The following is a 15,490-nucleotide window of genomic DNA, read 5'->3' on the forward strand; positions in this document are numbered from 1 at the left end:
TGGTTTTTGTTGACTTTACATATAAAAGACAATATGTACAATCATTGTTCGTTAGGTGGTACACAATGCATACAACGAGCATTTAAGGTGTTTAACAAAAAAACAATGATTCAACAGCTACAAATTATTTGTTGCCATCATTTCGACTAACAATCTTGCAGGCACTGATTTGTACATCAACACACATGATCTGCTTGAGGTACTAAAACAATGTCTTATTTAAACATTTCTTTTACAGCGTTTTTAATATGTTGAGATATTTTGCGTTTGTTTGAAACTTCGTATTTAGGTGACTGGACTTCAAAGGTTGCAAGCGGTTCAGTGAGATTGGAAGTGTGGGCAGATATGATGCGCCCTTTTTATGAAAGATGAATTGCAATTTTCCTTCCCAGAACAGTATTCACGTTTTCATTTTGGGTTGGAAATGACTGTGTGGAGTCGTGAGTTACTGTCCTAACACCACACTTGAGGTAAAGGTATGCTTTTTGGTGCCTAGAATACCAGTTATTGGCAGTGGAACCTCAATGATTATATAACTTGGCCCACATAACAAGCCCATATAACTCATAACAAGCCCATATAACTTGGCATTGAATTGCTGATGTGGATTTGAAATATCACAGCAATTCTGTGGCTGTTGCTTGGTTGACCTGACAAAGTCTGGCACTATTTCATTGTAATTTCAGGTGCCAAATATTGTGGAGAAGAGACCATTGCCACCAAGGATGGTGAACGGGTATAAAATCAAAGTAGATGTGGGAGTCTGTGGACGTAAAATATGTTAGTGACTAGTCCATCTCCTGAAATGTTTGATGGAGAGATATAGAAATGGATGGGGAGTGCTTGAGATGAGCCATGTAATGCTGAACACAGGATGGACAAAGACAATGGAAGTCATGACATGTTGGAATTGTATCTGTGTAGAATGCAACACCAATGCATTTGTTAAGACTCCGAGAAAGAGTTGGGGGGGTGAATATTCCCAAATAAGCTGAGAACAAGGACTGTTCCACGTATCCAACAAAAAGCCGGGTGTAGCTAGAACCCATGTGAGATTTCAAAATTGTACCTTTTAATCTGGAGCAAGTGAGTGGCCCAATAACCATAGGCATCTAATGAAAAGGAAATCCACAATGCACGATCTCAGGCTGATTTAGGGCGGCACAATGGAGCAGCGGTAGAGTTGTTACTTTACAGCGTCAGTGACTCTGGTTCGATCCTGACTACGGGTGTTGGCTGTATGGTGTTTGTATGTTCTCCCTGTGACTGACTGGGTTTTCTCCAAGTCCTCCGGTCTCCTCCCACATTCTATAGATGTACAGGTTTGAAGGTTAATTGGCCTTGGTAAAAATAGTAAATTGTCCCTAGTGTGTTGGATAGTGGTGGTGTGCGGTGTGCTCGTTGGTCGGCATGGACTCGTTGGGGCAAATGGACTGTTTCCGCGCGGTATGACTAAAGTTTTTCTGAAGTAGAAGTGTCTTTTACCCAGAGTAGGGGAATCAAGAACCAGAGGATATGTTTAAGGTTAGGGTGAGGGAAAGATTTGATAGCAACATGAGGGGCAACTTTTTTTACACAAAGGGTGATACGGATATGGAATGAGCAGCCAGAGGAGGTAGTTGAGGCAGATATTGCCACAATGTTTAAAAAGTATTTGGAGCAGTACATGGTTAGGATTGGTTTAGAGGGATATGGGCCTAACACAGGCAGGTGGGACTTGTGTAGGTGTGGCATGTTGGTTGGTGTGGACAGGTTGAGCTGAAGGACCTGTTTCCACGTGCTATGACTGTATGTGCCCTGCATAATTGGGGGCAGCACAGAGAGTGGTGGGTGTCTTGAATGCACTGCCAGCAGTGGTTATGGAGGCAGATACGTAAGATGGTTGCATTTAAATAATTTTTAGATAGGTACATGGATTTATGTATGGTATATTGTATTTATGTATGGTATATCTGATCTGTTTGGAAAGCATGCAAAGCAAAGCTTTTCAATGTAATTCTCGGTACACGTAACAATAATAAATCTAAACCAGGGAGTGGAGGGCTACAGATCGTGTGTAGGCAGGGAAGATTAGTTTAACTTGGCATCATGTTTGGTGTGCATGTTGTGGGCCAAATGGCCTGTTCCTGTGCTGTATTGTTCTATGTTCCAACACTCCCAGTGATATGCTCATGTGTAAACAAAAGCAGTTTCAATTCGGTAATTGGATGACGCTGCAAGGCTGAAAAACAGCCTGAAAGGTGAAACTTAGATTGGTGGACCAAGAGATAACCCCGATTATACCGTATGTGCTCTCCAGCTGCAAGAGTACTTAATCCATCAATTAAAACTCTCTCCAAAAACACTTCCAGCTTTTCCACTTAGAGACTCACCAACATATTGCACAGAACATTAATTATGCTGTTAGCACTTAATTACATGGTTGCATCTCTCATGGTAGAGTGTGACATAATTAGCTCCCAACCTCATCTCTCATGAGAATTGGATGTTTAGTATTTCTGAAATAACCCTGTGATCAAACACTACGCATGTATTGTCCTATGAATATCTATTTCACTGTTATAATCATCATGCCATTAATTCCTGGAACTGATTATATAATTTTACGAAACATTTCTTTTTTTTGTCAAACGAACAAAGTATGATTATCTGGTACAAGAATCCTTCCTCTCAGCTATTTCAATGAATTGTACTAACAATTTTAAAGTAAAGGTTTGCATGTTTGAATTTTACTGAATAATGAAATGTGTATTAAAGTACAGAGCCTTTGGTACAGTGTGTTGTGTATGATCATATCTGATACCGTGTTGCAGGATTTGTCAAAAGCATTGTAGCTTTTTTTTGTTGTGCAGTATCTTAAGACTGAATAATGTGGATGTCACAAATTGATGTCATTATTAGCATCAAAGCAGCAGCTCCCGCTGTTTCATAAAATGCCATCTCCTGCAATAATGAAGCTATTTGCCACCAATATAATCTTTAACCATTGTGCTTTTCCGCAAATACAAAGTGTAATTGAGTTGCACAGCTCATATTCTTGTAAACATTCAGTCAGCCTTACAACTTGATAGCAATACAGCTAGGTTGAATTTATTTTGTTTTAATGAGTCTTGCAGCTTTGCTCTTTGCGTGTGCTGGTATTTATGCTGTTTTTTTCCCCTCTTACCCGTAACTAATTTGACGCAATTACTTTTGGGCCTATTGAGTTCATGGTATTTTAACACATTTAATTATTATAATTGGGGGGAAAAAAAGTACAGTAACAACATGCCAACCTGTTTTTCTTTTTGAATTGATTATTTGGTCAAAAAACCGAATGGCAAATATTTTGTTTTTTATTTGGACTTGGTGCAAACATTGAGGACTAACATTCAGAAATGTGCACTTACAAATCTGCACCTCTCCTTCCAAGCTCTGAGCATGTGCTGTGACTTATCTGAAAGCTGAGATAATGTAGCTCAACTTAAGTGAAAGGTCAAAATGTATCATCTTTGGCCACTGGCATTTAAGGCTGAATAATGTGGATGTCACAAATTGATGTCATTACTAGCATCAAAGCAGCAGCATCGGAATGAACAATGCCAAATCTATATGGCCAAACTTCAGTGGTTATCAGAACTGCATTTTGCACCTCTGGCTAGTCTCAATATGCTGACTACTTCATCAAATGTGTAAACATTTGCCAGTTCTCTAGTTTCCTCTAGAGGGCAGGTTTTACTGCCACCAGCAGGGTTTTTTTTTTTTAGCCTAGATGAAATACAGCAAGAGGCATATTGGCAGTCTCCTTGCCTGGCTGGTGGACAATGCAAGCTCTACACAGAGAGAGAGAGAGCAGCGAAGGTCAGAATTGAACTCTGGGCCCAAGAGCTGTGAAGCAACGGATCTACCACCTGTGTCATTGTGTCAGCCAAGGACAGTGTTACAGTTGTTCAAAAGGGAACTGCAGATGCTGGAATATCGAAGGTACACAAAATTACTGGGGAAACTCAGCGGGTGCAGCAGCATCTATGGAGCGAAGGAAATAGGGTTTCGGCCTGAAGAAGGGTTTCGGCCCGAAACGTCGCCTATTTCCGTCGCTCCATAGATGCTGCTGCACCCGTTGAGTTTCCCCAGTAATTTTGTGTACCTACAGTGTTACAGTTGTTGTGATCTGCCTGATGTTCGTTCCTGAGATGTCTAAAGGACCTGTCCAACTTACGCAATTTTTTTTCGGCGACTTGCTGAAAATTTTCAACATGTTGAAAATCCAGCGGCGACCAGAAAAAGGTAGACTCTTAGGGCAACTGCTCACCACCAAACAGGCGTCACCCCCGCGACATGTCGTACCTTTTTCTGGTCGCCGCTGGATTTTCAACATGTTGAAAATTTTCAGCAAGTCGCCGAAAAAATTGCTTAAGTGGGACAGGCCCTTAACTTTCTTTTACATTGATTAAATTCACTTGACAGCTAATTATAGGGCCCAAGGGATTAATGTAGAGCAGAAGGTTCTAGGAGTACAAGTACATAGTTCTTCTGATATTGGCATCACACATAGATGGGGTGGTGAAGAAGGTATTTGGCATGGTGACATTCATCAGTTAGGGAATTATGTAACAGTCGTACAAGACATTTGTGAGGCCAGATTTGGAGTGCTGTGTTTAGGTTTAGGTTTAACAATAGATGATAGACAATGGGTGCAGGAGTAGGCCATTTGGTCCTTCGAGCCAGCACTGCCATTCACTGCCTACTCCTGCACCTATTTTCTATGTTTCTATGTTTAAGATTTACAAGGGTGTTGCCAGGGCTTGAGTTCCTGAGCCTTTGGGAGAGGTTAGGTATGCTGACACTTTATTCTTTAGAGCGCAAGAGGCTGAGGGTTGATCTTGTGGAGGTGTAAAACATAATTCATTAGGGGAATAGATAGGTTGAATGCACGAAGTAATTTTCCCAGGGTAGGGGAACCAAGAACTAGAGGACACAGGATTTAGTAGGATCCTGAGAGGGAAACCTTTTCACACAGAGGTTAATGGGTACATGGAACGAGCTGTCCGAGAAAATAGTAATGGAGGAAGCCCACAACAGCCCTTGGCCTTAAAATAATTTAGATGATTGCTGCAGTACATTGTTAAATATTTCAAACATGACTTGTTGTAATATTATAGATTACCAACATTTCTTGTGGGTGGGGTTATTTTAAAGTGCAAAACATTGTGAGGTGTATTTGAATGGATACCGAGTGGAAAGATGACCTGTTTTTCTTTTGGTTTCCAAAATGTAGATGTGAAGAGAACCACCCACAACCCCAACAAAAATTAAGAAGCATATCCAAAATATTACCGTCAATGTTATTTGATTATTTACTGAGCCAATGAAAGAGCAAATTTTGTAACTGTTTAGATTGCATAGAAATCTAATTTTAAATGAAGGTTACTTCATTATGGTATCTAATTTACTTGTTATGATAATGATATCAAATATGACTTGTTTTGGTGCATTCGGAATTGAATATATTCTAAAGTTTATTTTTGGAAATACTATAAATAAAATAGAACTCGGTGGATCAGCCAACATCTGTGAAGGGAATAGATAGGCAACATTTGGATTGGGACCCTTCAGCCCGAATCTATCCATTCCCTCCACATATACTGCCTGAGTCTGAAGAAGGATCTCGACCTGAAACGTCACCCATTCCTTCTCTCCAGAGATGCTGCCTGTCCCGCTGAGTTACTCCAGCATTTTGTATATCTTCGATTAAAACCAGCATCTGCAGTTCCTTCCTACACATTTTGTCTGCTCCACTGCAAAATCTCCTCAAGGTATATCTACTTTGACGAAGTTCTCCTCCTCTCTCTGACGAGTGTTCAGCAACATCCTCTCTCACTGCTCCCCCTCTGATTCCTACTGCCTGATATGTTGAATTTCTCCTGTTCTTTGTGGTTTGCTCAAGGTGATCATTAAAACAGAAATAAAAAATATGGAGTCACGCATGAAGAGAACGAGGCAAGCTCAGAGTGAGGTTGCTAATTATATCTTCATAGGTTGACTTGTCAATAATTCTCTTAGGCATTTCAAATGGCAGAGGTAAACACAAATTTTAAAACTAGTTATTTTTTTAAAATAATCCACATGACTGATGTAATAATTCCAATAATTGTCTTTGGAATTTTGTAATGACATTGGTTTCAAAAGTACCTTGTCTAATTCTGCTAAAATATGTTCTGGATTTTGTTGTATAGAGTTTTACTGTGTGGAAACAGACCCTTCGACCCAATTTGTCCACACTGGCCAACATGTCCCATCTATACTTGTCTCACCTTACTACGTTTGGCCCATACCCTTATAAATTTGTTCTATTCATGTACCTGTCTAAATGTTTTTTAAAATTGCGATACTACCTCCTCCGGCAGCTCATTCCATACACCCACCACCCTTTGTGTGAAAATGTTACCCATCGGGTTCTAATTAAATCTCCCCCTCCCTCCACTTAAACCTATGTCCCCTGGTTCTTGATTTCCCCAACTCTGGGCAAGAGATTCTGTGCGATTACCCGATCTATTCCTCTAATTATTTTACAGGAATTTGACCACTCTTTGACTGGAGTTATAATTGTCGACTATCTAATTCGGGGTTGGCTTCTTTGTAGCTCTGTGAGCAGGTAAAGCTGCAGTGCGACTCTTCAGACGATCAGATGTAAGAATCCTCATTGGGCAATGGAGAATTCAATCGGGGAAATATACAGCAGGTGAACCATAAATAAAATAGCAATTGGTAAGTGCAGAGGTTATCAAAGCAGATAGGTAAGAGTAACACTAAAACAAATTCAATTGACAAAAAAACTCTGGTGTTAATTTTTTCTGAGGGAATGAGATTCAACAATTGTAAATTTATTTATTGTTTTCTTGTCTAGATTGTGCTTCCTCAGAAACTATCACTTTTTGCTCCATTTAAAACTCGTGCCAAATTGCTTGTCTTTATCAACTTTTTTCAGCAGCGGATCCACAGGTAATCTGTAGAATACACAATCCAGGTTCATGATATTTAGGTCATTTTGGTGCCAAGGAATTAATGGGCAATGAAAACAGCAGTCCACCCGGTGAAGAGGTGAACAATGCCCAGTAGTGGCTACTGGATTCACAAAGGAGGGCACTTGCTGGAATCTTGGGCAAAACACAAAGTGCTGGAGGAAGTCAGCAGGTCAGGCAACTTCTGTGGAGGGGATGGGCAGGCGAGGTTTCGGATTTGGTCCCTTCTTCAAATATGTCATGTGCCTTCCCTCCCCAGACGCTGCCTGACCCGTTGAGTATCTACAAAACTTTGCGTATGGCCGCTACTAGATTTTCGTATTTAGTGGAACATGCAGAGGTTCTGAATGATGTACTGTATGAGAATACCAAGCTCTCCTCACCTTGCTGTGAAATGTTACCATGTTTACCAAATGATTAAAATCTCAATCTGCAGCGAGATGCTGAGTTGCCTGTTAGAATTATTGGGCAACTATTCTTGATCTCGCCCTTAAAAGCAGTAGATATTTAATCATTCATTCAATATTGGAGTTTCCTCACATTTTTTATAATTCACGTTGAATTGTTTTGTTTGTGCCCTTTGGCAAGTTGGTGTGCTAAAAATAAACCCTGCTTGACATGAGTTGGGAAACTCCTACAAGAAAATTGCCCAACTAATTAAAGGGCAACTTAACAATAAATAAGGCTGTGAGGAAATTGATTCTGTCATAAAGTCTGAAGGTTCAAGCTAAGGTTAAAAAAAAAAAGTTTCCAGAGCAAAGTTTATGACTTGAGGACAGTCCCAATTCAAGTAATAAGCCACCATATGATAGAAGGTGAAATGGCAGCAAAGATAATATAGGAGACAGATATACAAGACTACAGATACTGGAATCTTGAGCAGCAAAATAACTGCTGGAGGAGTTCAGTGGGTTAGGCAGCATCTGTGGAAGGAAATGAACCTGTAGTGTTTTGAGTCTGTTCCCTTCTTCAGATTAAGGGAGATCTTTCACAGTCTGAAGAAGGATCCTGACCCGAAACGTTATCTTCCGCAGATGCTGCCTGATAAGTCAGGAAACACTAGAAGAATATTGGGTGGTAACTCTGTGGGTCAGGCAATGTCTCTGGAGGACATGCATAGGCGACATTTCTTTTAATCCCAATCCGGCAATTATTTCCTTCTAAACTATTCTCTCACATGATCATCAACTCCACCACCCACTTGCACCAGAAAGTAGTGATGAATGTTCAACTGGCACATTGGCCAGCTATAACTGAAAAAGGTTAAATGATGCCATAACCTTGTAAATTTGATAGAACGGATTTGTATATGTTCCTCACGTCACAAACTTAATTGCAATCTCTGGAATGAAAGGCATGCATTTATATTGAGTTTATATTCTCTGGATATTCTGAATTATTTTGGAACTGTAGTCACTGTTGCAATCTAGGAACTGCGTCAATCGTTTTTTGAAAAGGGATATGTTAAGAAGCAGCTAATCTGATTTTTAATGATGTAAATATTGCACTATACTGGAACGTCAGTTTGGTGTTTCTGCGCTGGAGCATCTGAAATGGGACCTAAACGAACAATCTTCCTTCTAACAGGGGTGAGGGTACAAGGAACTGGCCATGTTAGCACGTCTTTTTATAAAGCACAGTTATGGTGATAATGTAGGTAAACATTGCACACAATACATCACCCATCATTGTAACAAAACAAATCAATATATAATCTATTTTGGAAATGACACTGGGGAATACAAGTTTTCTAGTTGAGCTCTGCCTTGTGTTTTGAATGGTAGAATTGGATACTTTTTGTACATCTTGCAGTGTGAATCTTTACCAAATTTAATCTAAAACACAGTATCTTCAATAACATAACACATTCTCAGTAGTACACTGAAGGTTTTGGCTCCAATAAATGCTCTTTCACCAGATTAGAACTTGAAACTACAACATTCTGAACCAAGACTTATCTTATCCAGAAGTGACATTTGCAAATGCTACTTAGATTTTTTTTGGAAATTTGTTCTTACTGACATTTGTTGCTTTTCCCCCCCATTTAATCTTTGTTATCCTGGCAATCATTTCTGGTCAGCTTCCATTTGGTTGCTAGGTAATGATAGAGGAGCTGGCGCTGGGTCTTATGGGCCTGTCCCACTTACGCGACTTTTACGACGACTGTCGGCACCCGTCATAGGTCGTTGCAGGTCGCCGAAAATTGTCAACATGTTGAAAATCCAGCGGCGACCAGAAAGACGCTACGACTCTTTGGGCAACTGAGGAGACCACTCACCACCATACAGGCGACACCCCGGCGACATGTCGCGGGGTGAAGCCTGTATGGTCGTGAGTAGTTGCCCAAAGAGTCGTACCTTGTTCTGGTCGCCGCTGGATTCTAAACATGTTGAACATTTTCGGCGACCTGCAACGACCTATGACGGGTGCCGACAGTCGTCGTAAAAGTTGCGTAAGTGGGACAAGCCCATAAGTGTTGCAAGATTTTTAAATTTACATTGGACATTGTCGTCAGTATTACCATGGGAATTAAATGTCATTTTTACATCAAAACCATCGCCATCCATGGTTTTATTATATTAAAAAAATATTTATTTTAAATACATGAGACATTCAATAACTATTCTCGCTGTAGAGCAGTGGCTTGTATGAATGTTTGGGTGAGGAGAGTAGATGAAGTGAGGATGGGGGTATTGGAAAAGATTACTGCAATGTCAGTCTAGCCTAATGGTAATGGAGATTGTTTGGTGAGAACTGCTGGTGTTTGGTGTTTTCATCAATGCTGAATTATGGCAAAGATCAAAAGACATAGCAGCAGAACTAGGCCATTCAGCCCATCGAGTCTGCTCTATCCACTTTCTAATTCCTGTTCCCCTGCCTTCTCTCTGTAACCTTTGACGCCCTTACTAATCAAGAACCAATCTATCTCCACCAATGACTTGGCCTCCACGGCAATCTGTGGCAATGAGTTCCACAGATTTATCACTCTCTGGCTAAAGATATTCCTCGATCTCCATTCCAAGACCAAAATGCAATATTGCAGATGACACAACGCTGGATGGCAGTGTGAACTGTGAGGAGGATGCTATGAGAATGCAGGGTGACTTAGACAGGTTGGGTGAGTGGGCAGATGCATAGCAGATGCAGTTTAATGTGGATAAATGTGAGGTTATCCACTTTGGTAGCAAAAACAGGAAGGCAGATTATTATCTAAATGGTGTCAAGTTGGGAAAAGGGGAAGTACAACGGGATCTTGGGGGTGTTTGTTCATCAGTCAATGAACGTAAGCATGCAGGTACAGCAGGCAGTGAAGAAAGCGAATGGCATGCTGGCCTTCATAACAAGAGGAGTTGATTATAGGAGCAAAGAAGTTCTTCTGTCGTTGTACAGGGCCCTAGTGAGACCACACCTGGAGTATTGTGTGCAGTTTTGGTCCCCTAATTTGAGGAAGGGCATTCTTGCTATTGAGGGAGTGCAGCGTAGGTTTACAAGGTTAATTCCTGGATGGCTTGTATACTCTGGAGGTTAGAAGGATGATAGGGGATCTTATTGAAATGTATAAGATTATTAAGGGTTTGGACACACTAAAGGCAGGAAACATGTTTCCGATGTTGGGGGAGTCCAGAACCAGGGGCCACAGTTTAAGAATAAGATGTAAGCCATTTAGAACGGAGATGAGGAAACGCTTTTTCACACAGAGAGTTGTGAGTCTGTGGAATTCTCTGTCTCTGAGGCGGCGGATGTTGAGCTTCTGCTGTTGGAATAACTTAAGTCTCACACTGTGATTAAGATCCAAAGACTTTATTAACGTTACAGCACAGGTAACTTCATCTTCGCATGTTACTCTAAACGTGAGAGAGAAAAGGCAGGGAAGCTTTCTGTTAAACTAGTGGGCGTAGCGACAAAGAGTCACTGATCTACATCCTCCCTCTTAAAGAAATAAATGTTAGTTAAAACCATTGACTGAATAAGGCATGTATAGCAATTGATAAGAAGCTGGACGAGTCAAACATAGCCTGGGTATTTCAACGTGGGCTTGCAAACATGACCAGCACGTGTGCGATAAAGACCATCTCCGATTTTCCCCCACCGGGGACAGAGCCAGTGGCTTCACAGGTGACGGAGACTGAACCAGCATTCAGGGTGATGAAAAGGGACTGTGGCGCAGGTAGAGGGGGCGTCGCCACTGGCAAAGCAGCTGTTGCAGAAGTGGGTTGTTGTGCTGGTGTAGGCGGATTAATGCCACTGGACACGGACGGAAGTACACTTGTACAGTCTGGATAATACAGAGGTGGAGCTGACTAATTCACAGGCAGGATATGTTGTCTGTTATGCCCGTAGGTGCCGCCATCGGCAATGACCAGATATGAGTCAGATAGTAAGTTGAGTAGATCCAGGAACATGTCGGAATTAGCTCTGTACGAATGTTCCATGAGCTGTTTGGCAATCTTGACAGCCTGCTCAGCTGGTACATTCGACTGTGGATATTCAGGGCTGGTGGTGGCAAAACCCCCAGCGTGCAGCGAACTCCTTGAAGTGTTGGCTGGTAAATTGACTGCCGTTATCAGATAACAGTACGCACGGAGCTCCGTGGTCTGCAAAATGGCGAGCAAGCTTCGAAACTACCCCGCGAGGTGGGGCTGCTAAGAAAATCAATGTCAAACCATCCTGTATAGAATTGACAAGTACCAGGTACTGCTTGCCATGCCACTCATATATGTCATTTGGCACTATAGACCACGGGAGTGCAGGAGCTGGATGTGAAATAAGTGGTTGCTTTTGTTGTTGAGGTGCCAAACTGTGGCACACTGCACAGGATGCCACATTCTCAATGATGTAGTCGGCCATGCCAGGCCAGTAAAACATGTTTCTTGCCCTTTGGACGGTAGCTTCAGCTCCTGGGTGCCTTGCATGGACAGCGTTAAAATACTTGCTGTGCAGCGAAGAATGGACCACAGCCTTGTGTCCTTTTACAACAATGTCATCCTGCAGCACTAGCTCATCGCTAATGGCAAAGAAACGCCGGACTGGCAGCGGAATGTTGTAGTGTTTGTCTGGCCAGTCGTGCTTAATGACGGAGGCAAGTGACCCTAAAGTACTGTCAGCAGCAGTGTGGGCAACCAAGTCCTGCTTACAGGACGAGGGAATAAAAGACACAGTCATTACCACAAAGTCATCATCCGGCGAGGACGGACCCTCACAGGTGTTCCGGGGTGCAGCGAGAGAGTATCAGCCAGGTGCATATCCTTACCACGTTTGTGGATCAGAACAATGTCATATTTATGAAGTCGCAGCAGCATCCGTTGTAGGCGCCCTACAATGGATGAATCGGTTTGTTAAAAATGCTGATCGGAGGTTGGTGGTCAGTTTCAATCTTGACTGTACGAAGATAAAGTTGTTAAATTTCTCGCAGGCAAAAACAACCGCCAACAGCTCTTTCTCAATTTGGGCATATCGTCGTTCTGTGTCAGTCATAATGCGCGAGGCATAGGCGACAGGTGTCGCTACCGTCATTTTGAAGACGTGCCTAGTCCGTGTTGTGAAGCGTCACAAGCCAGTGTGACTGGTCGTTCAGGATCAAAGTAAGCGAGAGTAGGAGCACAAGACTTCTGCTGCTTAAGAGTGTCGAATGCCCTTTGCTGTTGCTTGTGCCAGGTCCAAGCAGTGTCTTTGTGTGTAAGCTGGCGCAACGGGGCTGATATTTCACTGAAGTCCGGAATAAATTTGCTCAAGTAGTTAACCATGCCAAGGAAGCTCTGCAGACCGAGCACGTCTGTGGGTGCTGGGAGCTCGTTGATCGCACTGGTTTTCGCGGCATCAGTTTTTAGGCCCTCTTTAGTAAACACATGGCCTATGTATTTCACCTCACCCTGAATTTGCATTTTTGAGGGTTTAGCTTGAGGTTGATGGCCTTGGCGCGATCCAGGACCTTCGTCAGATTAGCATCGTGTTCTTCAACAGTTTGTCCCGCGACGCGGATGTCATCCACTACAATGGAGCATGGGTAACATGCAAACAACTGCTCCATAGCTTGTTGAAATACTTCACTAACAGAGCTTATGCCAAAGGGCATGCGAAGAAATCTGTAACGCCGGAACAGTGTGCTGAAGGTGGTTAACATGGAGGAGTTGTGTTCCAGTGAAATCTGCCAGAATGAACTCTTCGCATCTAGTACTGTGAATACAGTTGCCTCAGCCATCTGCGCTGCAATCTCGTCCACAATGTGCATGGGATAGTGAAGTCGTTTAATGGCTGTGTTTAAGTCCTTAGAATTGATACAAATCCGTATTTCATCTTTATTCTTCTTCTTTGCCACTACCATGGTGGAAACCCAATCCGAGGGGTCAGCGACGGGAGCAATCACACCTAGAGACACCATTCTGTTGAGTACACTTTGAACATGGTCCCGCATAGCATGGGGAATCTTATGAGCTGGACGCACAACTGGAATCACCTCGGGGTCAAATGTAATTGTGTACCTAACACGCAACCTGCCCAGCTTGTAGTCAAACAAAGTTTTGTGTTGTGTCAGGATTTGTTGGCTAAAGTCACAGGCTGTAGTCAGATGACAAGCAGAAGGACTGAAAGAGACAAGTCCCATGTCTTGACATGTGCTGGCACCCAGTCGAGACGGCACATCCTCACGAACAACATAGAAACTCAGGTTGTGGACATGTGAGTTAAGACAGCAGCGTAACTCAACTTGACTGATAGGGTGCACTGGTCCTCCTGCAAATGGGAGAAGGGAGGCAGCCGTAGGAGTGACAGTCTCTGGTTTTTGTAAGTTTTTAAACACAGCTAGACAAATCACATTACATCTTGCGCCGGTGTCCACCTTCAGATAAAGGTTCTTGCCATTAACAAGCAAAGCGACCTTGGGGTCTAGTTGTTTATGCATTAAATCAGACAAGGAATGTACATCGAAGTTAAAACCTTCGCCAGCAGCCTGCAAATCCATGGGAGCTGGTTGAGAGCATTCTGAGAGAAAGTTCTCATGGGCAAGTGAATTAACAGATTGTCTTGTTTGAACTCTGTTGCTACGTGAACGACAGCATCTAAACAAATGATTTATTTTGTTGCAAAATTGACATAATTTTCCATACGCAGGGCAAAGGTCACGATCCCCCACATGTGAACCCCCACAGTTAAAGCAATTGTCTATTAATCTCACGATAGAGTTGTCGGGCACTTAAGGAGAATGGCGAGAGGTTTGATAAGACATACTGGCAACATTAATTTCACGACCAGCAGAGTGTTGTAAAACTTTTGTATGAGCGTCAGCCATTTCAGCAATGCGACAGTGGTTTTCAGCAGTTTCTAGAGAAAGCTCAGCATCTCGCAATAACTCGTCACGTAATTTATCATTCCAGACACCATAGACCAAACGGTCACAGACTAGGCTATCACATATATCCTTGAAATTGCACCGATTGGCAATGTGCTTCAACGCACTGACATGCAACTCCACAAGTGTTCCCTGTCTCTGGCTTCGGGAAAAGAACAATTGCCTCTCCATGACCAAGTTAGTACGTAACTCGCATAACTGTCGGAATTTGCATAGGAGGCAGTAAGGGTCTCCTATAGATTCAGCAGCAGTGATCTGGACACCAGCCGGGTCAAATCTAGCTGGTTCATAATGAAATCTTCTGGCACAACGAGCAGCTTCTGTGCCTGCCAGATTAAGAAGAATTGACGCTCGGCGGGAGCAGCAGTAGGGTGAGCAGCTTCAATGTAAATGGGGAAAAATCCTCTTCAAATACGCGCCACCGTTCTGCGATGTCCTCGTCAAACACCAGGATCTCTGGTTTTCTGAGAGCAGAAGCCCTAGTTATATATACCAGAGAAAACAACAAACTAAAATAAAAGCAATATAATTAAGCAAGGAGTGAGTCCGTACACTCTGTCACTTTGTTGAGCTTCTGCTGTTGGAATAACTCAAGTCACACGCCGTGATTAAGATGCACAGACTTTATTAATGTTACAGCATAGGTAACTTCATTTTAGCACGTAACTCTAAAAGTGAGAGAGAAAAGTCCGGGAGGCTTTCTGTTAAACTAGTGGGCATAGCTTCAAAGTATGACTCATAACATGAGTCACTGATCTACAGTGGAGGCCGGTTCTCTGGATACTTTCAAGCAAAGATCCTATAGCAAGCAAGATAGATCACTCGACGAAAAAGACGTAGTACGGTCATGGGCAGATTCATGGGTAATTTTCGGCCTCATTTCCATAACCGGCTTCCGTCTCTGCACCAAAGATCCTATAGCGGAACAAAAATACTAGTGCGGAGATGGAAGCCGGTTATGGAAACACCCTCGTAAAAATAAATGTTCTTTGGTAAACGTACTTTCCCCCGCAACGTTGATTACTCTGCGAATCGGGTCGGGTTACTGAAATGGATGGAAAAAAAGGCCCTCTGTTGCGTACTACACGTCAGCCCATTGCATTTAGCAGGAGTGGTTAATCTTGCTCCGCTATAGGATCTTTGC

At 42.5% G+C, this 15,490-nt stretch overlaps 1 protein-coding gene across 2 annotated transcripts in view; it reads left to right on the forward strand.

The window, feature by feature from the left end:
• Nucleotides 1-15,490, forward strand: part of camkmt (calmodulin-lysine N-methyltransferase) — a 332,097-nt gene that overhangs the window by 19,357 nt on the left and 297,250 nt on the right. The gene's annotated exons all lie outside the window — the stretch shown is intronic.

Source organism: Amblyraja radiata, chromosome 8 (genome assembly GCF_010909765.2).
Source record: "Amblyraja radiata isolate CabotCenter1 chromosome 8, sAmbRad1.1.pri, whole genome shotgun sequence".
Taxonomy (NCBI): domain Eukaryota; kingdom Metazoa; phylum Chordata; class Chondrichthyes; order Rajiformes; family Rajidae; genus Amblyraja; species Amblyraja radiata.